Source organism: Panthera onca, chromosome C1 (assembly GCF_046562875.1).
Source record: "Panthera onca isolate mPanOnc1 chromosome C1, mPanOnc1 haplotype 2, whole genome shotgun sequence".
NCBI lineage: Eukaryota > Metazoa > Chordata > Mammalia > Carnivora > Felidae > Panthera > Panthera onca.
The window spans coordinates 145,389,114-145,402,466 of NC_138346.1; the positions used below are offsets into that span (position 1 = coordinate 145,389,114).

Genomic DNA, 13,353 nt, shown 5'->3' on the forward strand with positions numbered 1-13,353 from the left:
ATATTTAGTGAGAATCCAGTTTTTTGTTCCATGAGCATTTACCAAAGCAGTGCACAAAGACAAATAAAGACACATTTCACCATAGGGGGATTCACAAGACAGACCTAAGTGTTGTAGCACTGGACCTGGGGTTTACCTCAAAAGAATAAAATTTGGGAGCCTATTCTGTGAGCATAGGTTCTGTTCCCAAATTTAATTATAATGCATAGTGTACCACTCTTAGTGAAATCAGATAAATACAAATTGGACAACTAGCCTATATTTACCTTGTCCAGAGGTATGAGAATGTAGATATAATGCACAATTATAACAGAAATAGCACCATTCTTCCAAGCATGGAGAGTAGGGATCAAGGAGGATTTATGACATGTTTTTGGACAGGATCAAACAGTCACCCTGTCCTTGGTACTCAACTCCCACATTTAGAGCTTTCTTCCTTTAGCTACAGCATTAAATACCTATTAAAATGCAATTGATCTTGAGAGGGGCTGCAGTCACTTATGTCTTCATATGAATGAGTTTAGTCAGTTCTTTCTCCTAAAAGAAGGAAGAGAAGAAAGCATGAAGGCAAAGGTCCCCCCTCCAACTAGAGGGGAAAGGCAAGGCAGGAAGATAACTGTAAAAGTGCTCTACTCTTTTCCCATTCGTAACTCATTTAAATAATGTTTAATTAAGTTAGGTGATTATAATTACAAATAAGCAGAGTTAGGAACAAGCATTGGGACCCACTGTAACCACACACCTTACAAGAGAAGCAGGTGCACATGGGAACACTGGAGAGCAGCCACATGACAGGAGGGTCCAGCCAGCCACGGTCACCAAATGGCGTGCGGTTTGGTCAAGAGCTTCCATTGTACTTCACAGCTTGCTTAGGGTTGGGTCTGTCTACCATTATCAAACTGTACCTCTGCTGATTCAGAATTCAGTGGAGCACTAAACCCAAATAAGTAAAAGTCATTATCCTGTTGAGCCACATGCTATGGCAAGTACGTTCACTGTGTGCTAAGTGGTAGGCACTGTCAGTTGCTTTATATATTCATAATCTTCTTTGGTTTGCAGCACAGCACAATCCTATGATGGAGGGGTTGTTATTCCATTCTATTATGAGGAAACTGGGGCATAGACAGGTTAAGTAATTTTCCCAAAGACCGAACAGCTATGAAGAGACAGAACCAGGATTCAAAACCATGTCCGATGACTCCAAAGCCTAAGCTCCTAGTTATTATATTTTGTTGAATTTTGTATGCGTTACTGTGAAATATTGCTAACGACATTTATGGACCGCTCATCTGTTTAAACTGTTGTGGAGCACTAAAGGTCAGGCCCTGTGCTGTGCGTGGGGAATACAGACATGAGCACAGTCCTATTCCTGAGGAAATGTGAATCTAGTAAAGAATACAGTCAGATCACCTGGGTTCAAATGCTAACTCTACTTCTAAGTATGTAAACTTCAGGGAAGTTAGTGAATGTCTTTCAACTTCAGATGTCCTGCATGTGAAATAGGATAAGAGCTCCTACCACACAGGGTTGTTGGGGGGAACTATGAGACAAATAAATTAATAGCATAGTGCCAAGAAAACACAGTGGACACACAGTAAACATTAGCTAATATGATGTTGCTGATGCTGTGAACAAGCAGGGCTCATAGGAGGTAATCACAAAGCATGCTAACACTGGTCCTTTAAAATTTATGCAGAAGGGACTCTCTAAAATTAATAATAATAATAATAAAGGGCGCCTGGTTGGCTCAGTCACTCGAGCATCAAGTCTCAATTTCAGTTCAGGTAACGATCCCAGGGTCAGGGGTTTGAGCCCACCTTGGGCTTCACACTGAGCATGGAGCCTGCTTGAGATTCTCTCTCTCTCTCTCTCTCTCTCTCTCTCTCTCTCTCTCTCTCTCCCCCTCTGCCCCTCCCCTGCTTGCACACACTCTCTCTCTCTCAAAAATAAAAATAAAAAACATTTTTTAAAAAATTCTCTTTTTCTCGGGGCGCCTGGGTGGCTCAGTCGGTTAAGCGTCCGACTTTAGCTCAGGTCACGATCTCGCGGTCCCTGAGTTCGAGCCCCGCGTCGGGCTCTGGGCTGATGGCCCAGAGCATGGAGCCTGCTTCCCATTCTGTGTCTCCCTCTCTCTCTGCCCCTCCCCTGTTCATGCTCTGACTCTCTCTGTCTCAAATATAAAACGGTAAAAAAAAAATTTTTTTTTTTTTAATTCTTTTTCTCTGTCCCTGCCCCCTGTTCACACACTATCTCTCTAAAATAAAAATAAATACAGGGGCGCCTGGAAGGCTCAGTCGGTTTAACATCTGACTTCGGCTCAGGTCATGATCTCATGGTTCACAAGTTCGAGCCCCGCGTCAGGCTCTGTGCTGACAGCTCAGAGCCTGCAGCCTGTTTCAGATTCTGTGTGTCCCTCTCTCTGCCCCTCCCCCACTCACACTCTGTCTCTGTCTCTCTCAAAAATAAATAAACATTAAAAGAAAAATTTTTTTAAGATTCCTAGGTAATAAAAAGATTACTGAGATCACTTTATGGCATAAAAACAGTCTGAATTCAGAAATCAGAATGTCCAGTCCTTAAAAGTACGAAGCTGGTTTAACGGTAAATCAGTAAATCATCTCTGGGAGGGGGTTGCTGAAGACTGACAGTGTTTATAGAAAGATAGGCCTCATCCTCTGCCTCTTCCCAGACCTTGTGCCTCCCAGTGCTCAGGATTCCTCCTCCCCCAGCTGTAATCACTAGGTTCCTCACCCTGCCAGAGGCAGTATGGAGGAGAGGTAAAGAGGGACCAGGAAGTTCTTGTTTTGACGGATTCTCTTTGGAGCCAGTTTCTTGCATTTGGAAAATTCTTTGCTTTGGGTGTTTAAAGATGATGCTTTCTAACAATTTCCTGAATTGTTCAAAGCCTCCTCTGCAAAAGACTTTTTTTAGTAATATTTGACTACATTTCTTCCTTTGTCAAAGGTAATGCATTTTACTCCGGCTAGCCACCTTCTTTGTCTCCAGCTGTCCTGGAGGGGAGCCTTCAGGTAGCAATCATGGGGAGGACTGAAAATGACCCGGCTGGTTCAGTCTCTCACATGATTCACCCAGACTCTGGGGGGGCCTCCTTGTTCCCACGATCAGAGCAGCCGGCTGACCTGTCTTTGCCTTTTGCCATTTCCAGGCAAGACTCAAAAAGGACTCGTGTTTCCCTCACTGCCAGAGACACACTATCTCCATGTAGTCCCTGTGAGCCCCTTCCTTGGCTCAAGTTGAAGGTAGAAGCACCCTCCCTGCCCTTCCTGGTAGGGGTGGGGGACTCCCAGCACAACTCTTTCAAAAGAAATTCTCCTCATCAAACCTTTACTGGTCTCTACTCTCTTGATCCTTCAATGTCCACAATGTAAGTGGTTTTGGTGGTGGTGGTTTTTGTTCGTTTTTTTCGGAATCAGGAAACTCATGGAAATGTCCATCTTTGGATGATATCTCAGATATTTTGTACTTATTGCATCTTGGCGCCTCCATCAAAACTTCCAATTTAAAATTCTGTTACATTATTTTTTGTTATTGTCATCAAAATATAAAGCAACTATCATACAGTAGGGTAATTGCTATAATACAAATAGAAACAAAGTGCCACAGGAAAATAGAGGACAGATAAACAAATCTTATCCAGGATTGGGAGAAGTCAGACACAGAAGGCTTCACGGAGGCAATGACATAGAAGTCCAGCCTTCGGGGACCCACTTCTTCACTTAACGAATTATTTATTGAGTTCCTATTATATTCTAAACAGTATTCTGGGTGCTGGGGATCTATAAGTGACCAACAAAGATCCCTGCTCTCACAGAACTTATATTCTACCTAGCAGGATAGGAGAACAGACAACAAACATAAGAGATAAACTACCTAACTTGATAAAAAGAAATGAATTCTATGAGGGGAAAAAGAAAAAGTAGGGCAGGAAAAAGAAGCTGCTGAAACAGAAAAGAGGAAGGACACGCCAAGGGGGAAAACAGTATGAACAAGGGCCTGGAGGTTTCAGGAGCACGACGCAGTCAAAGAACTGAAGACAGTATGACGTGACCCAGGTATGGAACCACATTGAAAGCATGAATGCCTGCCAGTCCCTGCTGGAGGCTCATCCCCGAACAGCCACTTGGCACTGAGCTGCACGCTGTCCCTATCTTACCCCGGAACCCCATAAACCTTTTGTACTTATTCCCATGGACAATGTCCGACATCTGGAAAGAGAAGTCCAAGTTTAAAAACTGGGGATAACAACCCTGTTTTTTAAGAGAAATTTTATTAAAAATCCCATTATGACATTGAAATGAAAAGGTTGTGGTGCCTATTCAACAAAATGATCAGGTACCTCTTCCGTAGCTCACCTGTGCCAGACACAGCAATATACAGGTAGATGTGGTCCTTGTGTGTGTAACAAAGCAGACCACAGAGAAGCAAGCCTGGGAGCACAGCCCCGGGGCCCAGAGTGACCTGCACGCTGCAGGTCAGCAGTAGGCCCCACTGTTCTGTGACCAGCGATGACATCACCTGCTGGAAGACAGCAGAGCAGAGCCCTAGGAACAGAAATGAGAAGCTTCTGTGCCCCTGCTTCACAGTCTAGACAGTAGGTGGAGGCTGGGAGGTAAAATGACAAAGATTGGAAAGCACCAGGAGGGACAGCAGTGGTAAGATAGGTCAAAAGGCAAAGAAGTATGAGTTACCCTTGTAAATGTGGCTTCATTTCCCACCCTTATCCCAAGTCAACCTGACTTGAGGAAACCCAGACAACAGCAGCAACAAGGACTGTGGACCGTACTCACCATGACTATAACTGTAATAGTAAAGGTATCTCAAGAATGCGGCTCTGGCGGGCCTAATTTCTTTTCTTTAAATACCAACGGTAGTCTCCAGGATAGAGTCAGCCCTCACACTAAAAATCTGCAATTCCTGTCCAACGCCTTCTACTGAAATAGCATCAGGCCATCACCAGTAAATAAGTTCTTAACTCCTTTTCTTTAAAAGAAGTTGATACATTCAGCTTGGAGGCACGCTTGCCCAAAGTTAGCCTTCAGATCCGAATGCTGTTCCCAAAGACAGAAATTTTGGAATCAAATTATGTTCTCCAACTTTTAAAAAGGGGATATGGTATCGTTAACAAAAAAGATACAAGTTGCGGGAGGGGGTGGGGAGCAACGTTTCTTCTGAAGTTGTGGCCGGAATCTCCTTTGAAAAGTGGGACTCTGCTGCCCCCTGCCTTCCACTAAAAAAACTGCAGAAGATAAAACAGGAAATCACTAACTCATTGAAGGACAGTATCTTTTTGTCACACACACACACACACACACACACACACACACACACACACGTGCATATACCCCCTAAAAACTTAAGGGCTCCAAAAGCATCCTCTGTGATCTCAACCCCATTATTATCTAAACACTGGTCCCCTAGACACAGTGACAAACACATTGAGACCCCGCATGAATCTGCCCGTCTGTGCTCTTCCTGGAATAATAATCCTCTGACTTCAGCCATCATGTCCATGCTAAAGGGGAATCGCCAACTCTTACCACCCAAGCTTTACTCTTACCTGGATATCCAACAATGCCTTCCAACTCCAAATGACCAAAACCAAACGGCATTTTCCCTCACAAACAAGCCCCTCGAGGACTTCCTTCAGTGAGCTTCATTTCTTTTAACGGCACCTTTGTCTAGTCACTCAGGTCAAAAACTAGTATTCCTTCTTTGACTCCCCTCTCACTGGCCCCCTACTAAATCAAATGAATTGCAGGTACTCCCCCCCCACCCCCTCCCCGCCACCCCCCACCCCCCCCACCCCCTCCCCGCCACCCCCCACCCCCCCACCCCCTCCCCGCCACCCCCTACCCCCCCCACCCCCCCACCCCCCCCACCCCCCGCCACCACATTAACAGCTTCCAAACCCACTGCCTCCACTCCATTGTCAGCCTGGGTTAGGTGCTCATTGGGTCCCCGCTATCCTGTCTGGAGTGTTACACTACCCTTCCAACTGCAATCCCCAGCTCACGCCAGCCTTTCCTCACTCCAGTACATCTTAAAATTGCTGGCAGATTTATCTCCCTGAAGTCCTGCTCTGCTCGTGTCACTCTACCGTCTCCCTCTTGCCTCAGAATAAAACCCATAACCCTTTACCCTGGCAGTCAAGACTTTCCACGATCCGTACCATCTGCCGCCAACCGCTGCTACCACGTCCACGCGCCTTACGCTGCAGCCCCATGGACGCACACGCTGCTCCCTGGAGACAGCCGGTGGCTTTCTTCTGCCTTGCTCCTGATACTTCTTCCTTGCCTGCTTTTCCTCCACCACCTCCACTATCCGTAGTTCTTTCCGTCCAAATCATTTGCATCTTTCAAGTCCTAGGTCGAACGCCACTTTTTCCACAAAGCTTTCCCTAACTCCTTCATCCGGAGCACATCTTTGTCTAAAGTCCAATCATATTCCGTCTGTTCCTTTCTTCGTTTCAAATGAGCAAATATGTATAGAGTTCCTCTCGTACAGGAATATACTAGGCCTTTGCACATTGGGGCAAACAAAAGACACGACCACACCCCCTTGTGTCTTACAGTCTAGTATTTACCACTTGCCAACTTGTGTTCTCTTTCTGAGAACATGAACACATGAGTAAGGCGTCAGTGTTTCAGTGTTTCATCTTTTATGCCTCTCTCACACATAGTCTCTAGCAGAGTGCATTGTGTTTGTTATTCAGTAAGTATTTGAATAAGTTAATAAAAGTATTAAATTATCCTAGATGGCTGAATTTCAGAGTCATTAGTCACTTCCCAAGTTCAAGTAATTGATTAACCCTAAGTTTGAGAGTCTAACAACTTTTATGGATTCCCTGATTTAAAAATTATTCATCGTGTACGGGTGCCTGGGTGGCTCGGTTCGTTAAGTGCTGACTTCAGCTCATGTCATTATCTCACGGTTTGTGAGTTCAAGCCCCGCATCGGGCTCTGTGCTGACAGCTCAAAGCCTGGAGCCTGCTTTGGATTCTGTGTCTCCTTCTCTCTCTGCCCCTCCCCCACTTGTGCTCTGTCTCTATCAAAAATAAATAAATGTAAAAAAAATTTTTTTTAATAAAATAAAAATTATTCATCATGTATACCGTACTCAAAACAGATTTAATTCACAAGCTTTGGAATCAGAGGGAACTAGACATGAACTACAGATCTGCTCTGTCCCTGTTTAGCTGAGTGAACTGGGGTGTGATGGGCCCAGGGGCATTACTTAACCGCTCTGAGCTTCAGCATCCTTATCTGTGGTTGGGTGAGGATTAAGTACTAGAATAAATGCAAGGCAACTAGCACAATCTCTGATGTGTCCATGGCTGACAAATTGAGGTTATTATTACTGTTATTTACCACTACTGCTTTCCTCTAAATCAAAGCATAGCAAAACTGTTCCCCAGAGCTTGTTGGAAAACTGACTCAACCATCTTTGCCAACACTTTTCTTCCTTGCCATCTCCCACTACAGACAGCTAGGGATGGCCGTGACCCAGTTCTGGCCAAAGAGAGATAGGCAGAAGCCTGCTGGAGAACTTCCAGGAAAATACTGGCTTTCCCAATAACACAGACAGATATGCTCGGGGACTGCCTGCCCCTCCACCCCTTCTTCCTGCCTTAAATGTAGATATATTACTTGAGGCTGTAGCAGCATCTTGAGATGATGAGGGAAGGCCAGAAGAAGCAAGATGCTGACTCAGATGACACTGAGTAGCTGTACCAACATCAGCAGTTAGATCTGACCCCAAAATCCATGGTAGGTAGTGGATTTCCCTGCCCTTTGACTTTGGTCTTGGCCACATGTCTTGCTTTAATCAATGACATGTTTGAGAACATAACAAAAGCAGAAGTTTGAATGAAATATGCTAGCATGATTGGGCTTGCCTTTTTGCACATCTTCTTTTCATCATGAACATGATTCAGGCAGTCACTGATCTAAAGAAAGTGAGAATTTGGAACAGACCTGATCAAATCTGCAGTTTGATCTCAAACCTTGCCAAGCCCAACTAAGATCATCAGCCCAATCCCAGCAAAACTGCAGGTGCACGATTGAGAAAAAACAAACAAATATACATATATAGCTATATGCCACTGAGATTATGCAGCATTAATATAAAAATGGCCAAAACTGTATCTCCAAAACTCTGTAAGAAACAGGTGCACAAGTTTCCCTGCTTTGGATCTCTCTAAAAAGTAGTTTCCAACTGGAAGCGATTTTGCCCTTAGGCAAACATGTCTAGAGACACTTCTGGTTGTCTTAAATTGGGGAGGGGAATTACTGGCATCTAGTGGGCAGAGGCCAGGGATGCTGCTAAACATCCTACAGTTCACAGAACCAACCCCAACAACAATGAGTTATCCTGTCCAAAATGACAATGATGTCAAAGTTGAGAAATTTTGTCCTAATACAATATGATATAAATAGGAGTATCTGGGTGGCTATCGGTTGAACGGCTGACTTCAGCTCAGGTTCTGATCTCATGGTTTGAGTTAAAGCCCCACATTGGGCTCACTGCTGTCAGTGCAAAGCCTGCTTCGGATCCTCTATCCCCCACCTCTCCCCCACTCATGCTCTCTCTCAACAAATAAACATTAAAAATTAAAAATAATGTTTTTTAAAAATATAAGACAAATAAGGATGAGATATTTTTTTCCCATTTTGCCACATACCTCTGCTCAGCCATTTATCACATCGATTGATTGATTAATTAGGTCAGTAAGTATTTACTGAGTGCCCACCACCATTCTATGCACCAAGGATCCAGTGCTGAATTAAAAGAAAATATTCCTGTTCTCACAGGGCTTCTATTCTAGTAAAGGAGACCAGTGATAAACAGATAAATATAATGATTTTAGATGGGGTGGGTAGTAAAAGAGTAATACAGCATAGAGAATGACTACGTGGGAAGTCATGTCTGAGAAAGTTGCACTTTAATGTAGCTGAATGATGGAAGAGACCCAGTCACACAGCAGTTTGGGAAAAGAACATTCTGGGCACACAGACAGAAGCAAGTATAATGTACGAGAGGAGAAGAAAGAAGGCCGTTCTACCTGTGGCACAACAAGTAGGAGAGGAGGTCAAAAGATATCTGCAGGATCACATATGGTAATCTTGGTATGGTACCAACTGTAGACTCAAGTGAAGTTTTTAGAGATGTCATGCAGGGGGGGACGTCAGCGTCTGGCAGAGACCACATGCAGTACAAGCAAATATTCATGAACACATGTGAGACACTCCTTAGTGCATGTGGAAAGCTGGAGTGGGGAGGGTGGGAAACTTTACAGGAAAACTAAGAATAAGTTAGTGAGCAGATTTGAACTATTTTTGTTACTATGTCCCATCAGCACCTACAGAGACAGCTGACTGATCCTAATCAAATGTAGGGATACATTTGTAACTAGAGGAGAAAGAAAGCTATTCAACACTTTTTTTTTTTCCCCACTCAAAATCTTGTGCTTTCTTGGAATGTTGCCTCTCTAGGCTCCTGGCAGGAGACCGGGAAAAGGTTTGTTAGGAAGACACCCGTTGAAAACCAGCATTACTTCCTAATGATAATCCCACCACAGTTGACCCCAAATTTCCCCCTCTGGTGTTCTAGAACATGGGAAAAGCTATAAAGCAGAATTTAGGCTCTCTGAATCAGAAGGGAGAGCCCGGCAGCCTACAGGCCATGATCCCACTGTGCCATGTATCTACAGGAGGTTTCCAGGCCCCACATAATTTTGACCTGAATGAGCAGGTCATTCCTGGATCGTAACTGTCCCTTAACCATCTGTAAGACTCCAAAGGACAAGGATCCTGTCTGTTTTGTTCATAACTGTATCCTCAGCTCCTAGTGTCTGGCACATAGTAAGCCCTCAATAAATATTAGGTGAATAAATAATGATTCATGAAAATAAAGTCTCACAGGCTTGGAACAATCAAAGAGATAACACAAAGCAAAATAAAATAGCTAGACACATCTATTTTTTTCTTAAAGGTCTGTCATTTTATAGATATATACTTCCAAGAGAAAAATAACTATAACATCCATTCATCCATCCAGTTCATTTTTTGGGCATCTAACATGTGCCATCCACTGTGCTAGAAGCTGGAGGTAGGAAAAAAAGAGGAAGATACACACCTTTCTGGAAGCAAAGGCCTATGGCATAGAGTGGAGAAAGAAACACCTACAGCACATTTTACTGGTGAAGAGAGGGGAAAAAAGTCAAGAAAGCCCAGAAATACTTCCTAAAACAGTTGAATTGAAGGCAGCTTTTTTTTTTAATCCTAATATTATCAAGCAGATCATTTAGAGTTCAAATTCCACACCCAACTGCTTTTAATATATGTAGACTAGTGGTTTTCAACTGAGGGAGATTTTGCCTCTCAGGGACATTTGTCAATGTCTAGAAACATTCTAGAAGAATTAGGAAGAGCCATGAAAATAAAGACACGAGTACAGCTGACCCTTGAACAACACAGGGATTAGGACTGCCAATCCCGGGGAGCCTGGGTGGCTCAGTCGATTGAGTGTCCGACTTCGGCTCAGGTTACGATCTCGCAGTCCGTGAGTTCGAGCCCCGCGTTGGGCTCTGGGCTGATGGCTCAGAGCCTGGAGCCTGCTTCAGATTCTGTGTCTCCCTCTCTCTCTGCCCCTCCCCTGTTCATTCTCTGTCTCTGTCTGTCTCAAAAATAAATAAATGTTTAAAAAAAAAAAAAAAAGGACTGCCAATCCCCCATGCAGTTGAAACTCTGCATAACTTTTGATGCCCCCCCAAATTAACTATGATAGCCTATGGCTGACCAGTCAATTAACACAAATTGACACAGTCAACTAAAATGTATGTTGTGTGTTATATTATATACTGTATTCTTATAGTAAAGTAAGCTACAGAAAAAAAAATGTTGACAAAGTAATAGGGAAAATACATTCACAATACCGTAAAAAGTCTGTAAGTGGACCCGCACAATTCAAACCCGTGTTGTTCGAGTTCAGCTGTGTACCATTTAGGCAAGTTTTTTCTAATGCAATTAAAATTATAATAAGAATCATTTAATTGCTGCCTCAACGGTAGGTCAACAAAGTACAAATAGTAATACAATCAATTTTTGTGATGACTATGAATAAAAACCTTAACTCTGATGCACAAAGGTGTATATTAATCAGTCATGTTCTTAGCATTACAGATCAGATGCAGGGTCTCAGCAACACACTGCCTCATTAGAATTCCAAATTGAAGAATGGCGTACTTACATAGGAATTTGGTTTCTTTTATAGTTTTTAGCTCTAGGATAGAAAAGGCTTAGCCCATTCCCTTTCAGTTTAAAATTAGTCATATGTTCAGCATCCTTTAGCTGGATACGTTTGTTCCCTATAGGAAGTTTATAACTTGTAAAATGAGTTTTATGCAGAATACAAATTGGGAGTATTACATGACGACCTCTTGAGGACACTGAGTTGTGCAAACAACATCACTTTATCTGACGTAGCAGCTTGGGATTGGTCTATCTGCCCACCCCTGGGCTGTCTGGAATTATAGATCAGGGACATCACTGTCATACCCCAGCTGCTGCAGAAAGCTACTGGAAGAAAGGAGATTTATGAGTATTTTGGTTGTACTGAACCAAGGATACAGGAGCTATACAACAGGGAGCCTGGTGGCTCTAAATTGTAGGCATTATGCAAAAAGAAAATGCAGACTTTGGTGTCAAGGGAGTCCTCCAGGAGCAATAGGACATCTTTGTAAAATCTCTAAAGAATAAATTTAACAGTTATTAAAGAACACCACCCTGTTGTTGCAGACACTGAACTTTATATGACAAGAAGAGATATGAGGGATTTTCAGGAAAACATCTGTCATTTAACAGTGATAGTGACCTCGGCACTGACAAGCAATTCAAATCCCAGTTGAGGAGAGTTATTTACCTCTTTACAATGGCTGAGTTTGGAGCTCTTATATTAGCAGGTTATTTAATATCCTGGTCAGTTAAGCACCTCTGATGCTGAAGGAGAAAGTTGTTTGGGATAACCATGATTATTAGTTCTGTATATGAGACACTCATGAATTACTTCCCTTCAATTATATTAAATTATCAAATGATTTTGTTAATTTTGACCAAAGGACTGTGCAAACCTATGGAGAGCGTAGATGTAATCTTCAAAACACATCATGAAAGATCAAAACTATGTTAAAATGAATGTGGAAAAAAAAAAACACCCTAAATTTCTGTATTAATTTTGCCATGGACTTACCCAGCCAGTACTTCCACTTCTCTTTTATCTCTAATTAAAAATAACTAAGTGTGCAGTGATATTTAGGTAACAATAAGAAAAATAAAACTTCAATGCTGAGAGCTAACTAAGCGCTCCAGACAATGGTAGGTGTTTTACTTATTCAATTTTTACAACAGTCATGAAGGTAACAAACATTACCTTCATTTTATAGATGAGAAAACAGAAGCTTTTTTTCATTTAAATGTTTTTCCCTGAAATGGACAAATGGACTGAACTAGAAAATGATACAGCGGGGGTAAGGGGAGGGCAACAGCAGGAGAGGAAGATCTATTGAATTCCAGGGCTAATAAGCTGTGTTACACTATGCTGCCACAAGAAATGACATTTTTATTTGTGTCAGACACATGAATATTAAAACCCATCACTTGAAAGAGAAAGCATTAATACTCTAAGTTGATCACTGAGCTCCCCTGGCCCCCATACCCATATATCCAATTGCTTGCTTGATATCACCGTATCAGTGCCCTACAGGCAATGCCAACTAAACATGCCCCCACATTGATTTACCTAAAACCTGACATTCCTGTTTCTCTTACCTCAAGGAACAGTGTCAACAACTACGGAGTTGCAACGAAAAATGGAATAGAAAGAAATACACAAAAACTGCTAATGGTACTATTACTTGGATGGTCGTATTCTAGGTGTTTTTTATTTTATTCTTTATACTTCCCTGGGTTTTCCAGATTCTTCTTAAACATTTACATTATAAACGTGACACACAATTACATCCTTGTTTAAAAATCAAAGGAAGGGGGCGCCTGGGTGGCTCAGTCGGTTAAGCGGCCGACTTCGGCCCAGGTCACGATCTCGCGGTCCTAAATATATTACTTTTATTTTTATGCATTTCTCTACAAATATATAGTTTGGAACTTATATAGTTCCTCCAAGTAAAACTCTAATGCATATATTATAACTCTTTTTTTCTTCTGAGCAATATATCTTGATGTCAAAACATAGATCTCTTACTGTTTCCAATGGCCAGAGTATTCGATTGTCGTAACAATCAACCTTTACCACGTTTTATTCATTCCCTTATTGCTGAAT

The 13,353-nt window shown here is 42.5% G+C and overlaps 1 long non-coding RNA gene across 2 annotated transcripts; it reads right to left on the reverse strand.

Annotated features, from left to right (window-relative positions):
- Positions 1 to 222: 222 nt before the first annotated feature.
- LOC132673017 (uncharacterized) lies at positions 223 to 6,187 on the reverse strand. Of its 2 annotated transcripts, XR_009607833.3 has the most exons (4): positions 6,160 to 6,187; positions 4,809 to 5,257; positions 4,374 to 4,562; positions 223 to 537 (listed from the first exon to the last, which is right to left on the reverse strand). It is a non-coding gene; the product is annotated as an uncharacterized LOC132673017 (long non-coding RNA). The 2 variants fall into 2 exon arrangements; XR_009607832.3 differs by lacking the exon at positions 223 to 537 and having other exon boundaries at positions 4,305 to 4,562.
- Between the last annotated feature and the right edge of the window lie 7,166 nt (positions 6,188 to 13,353).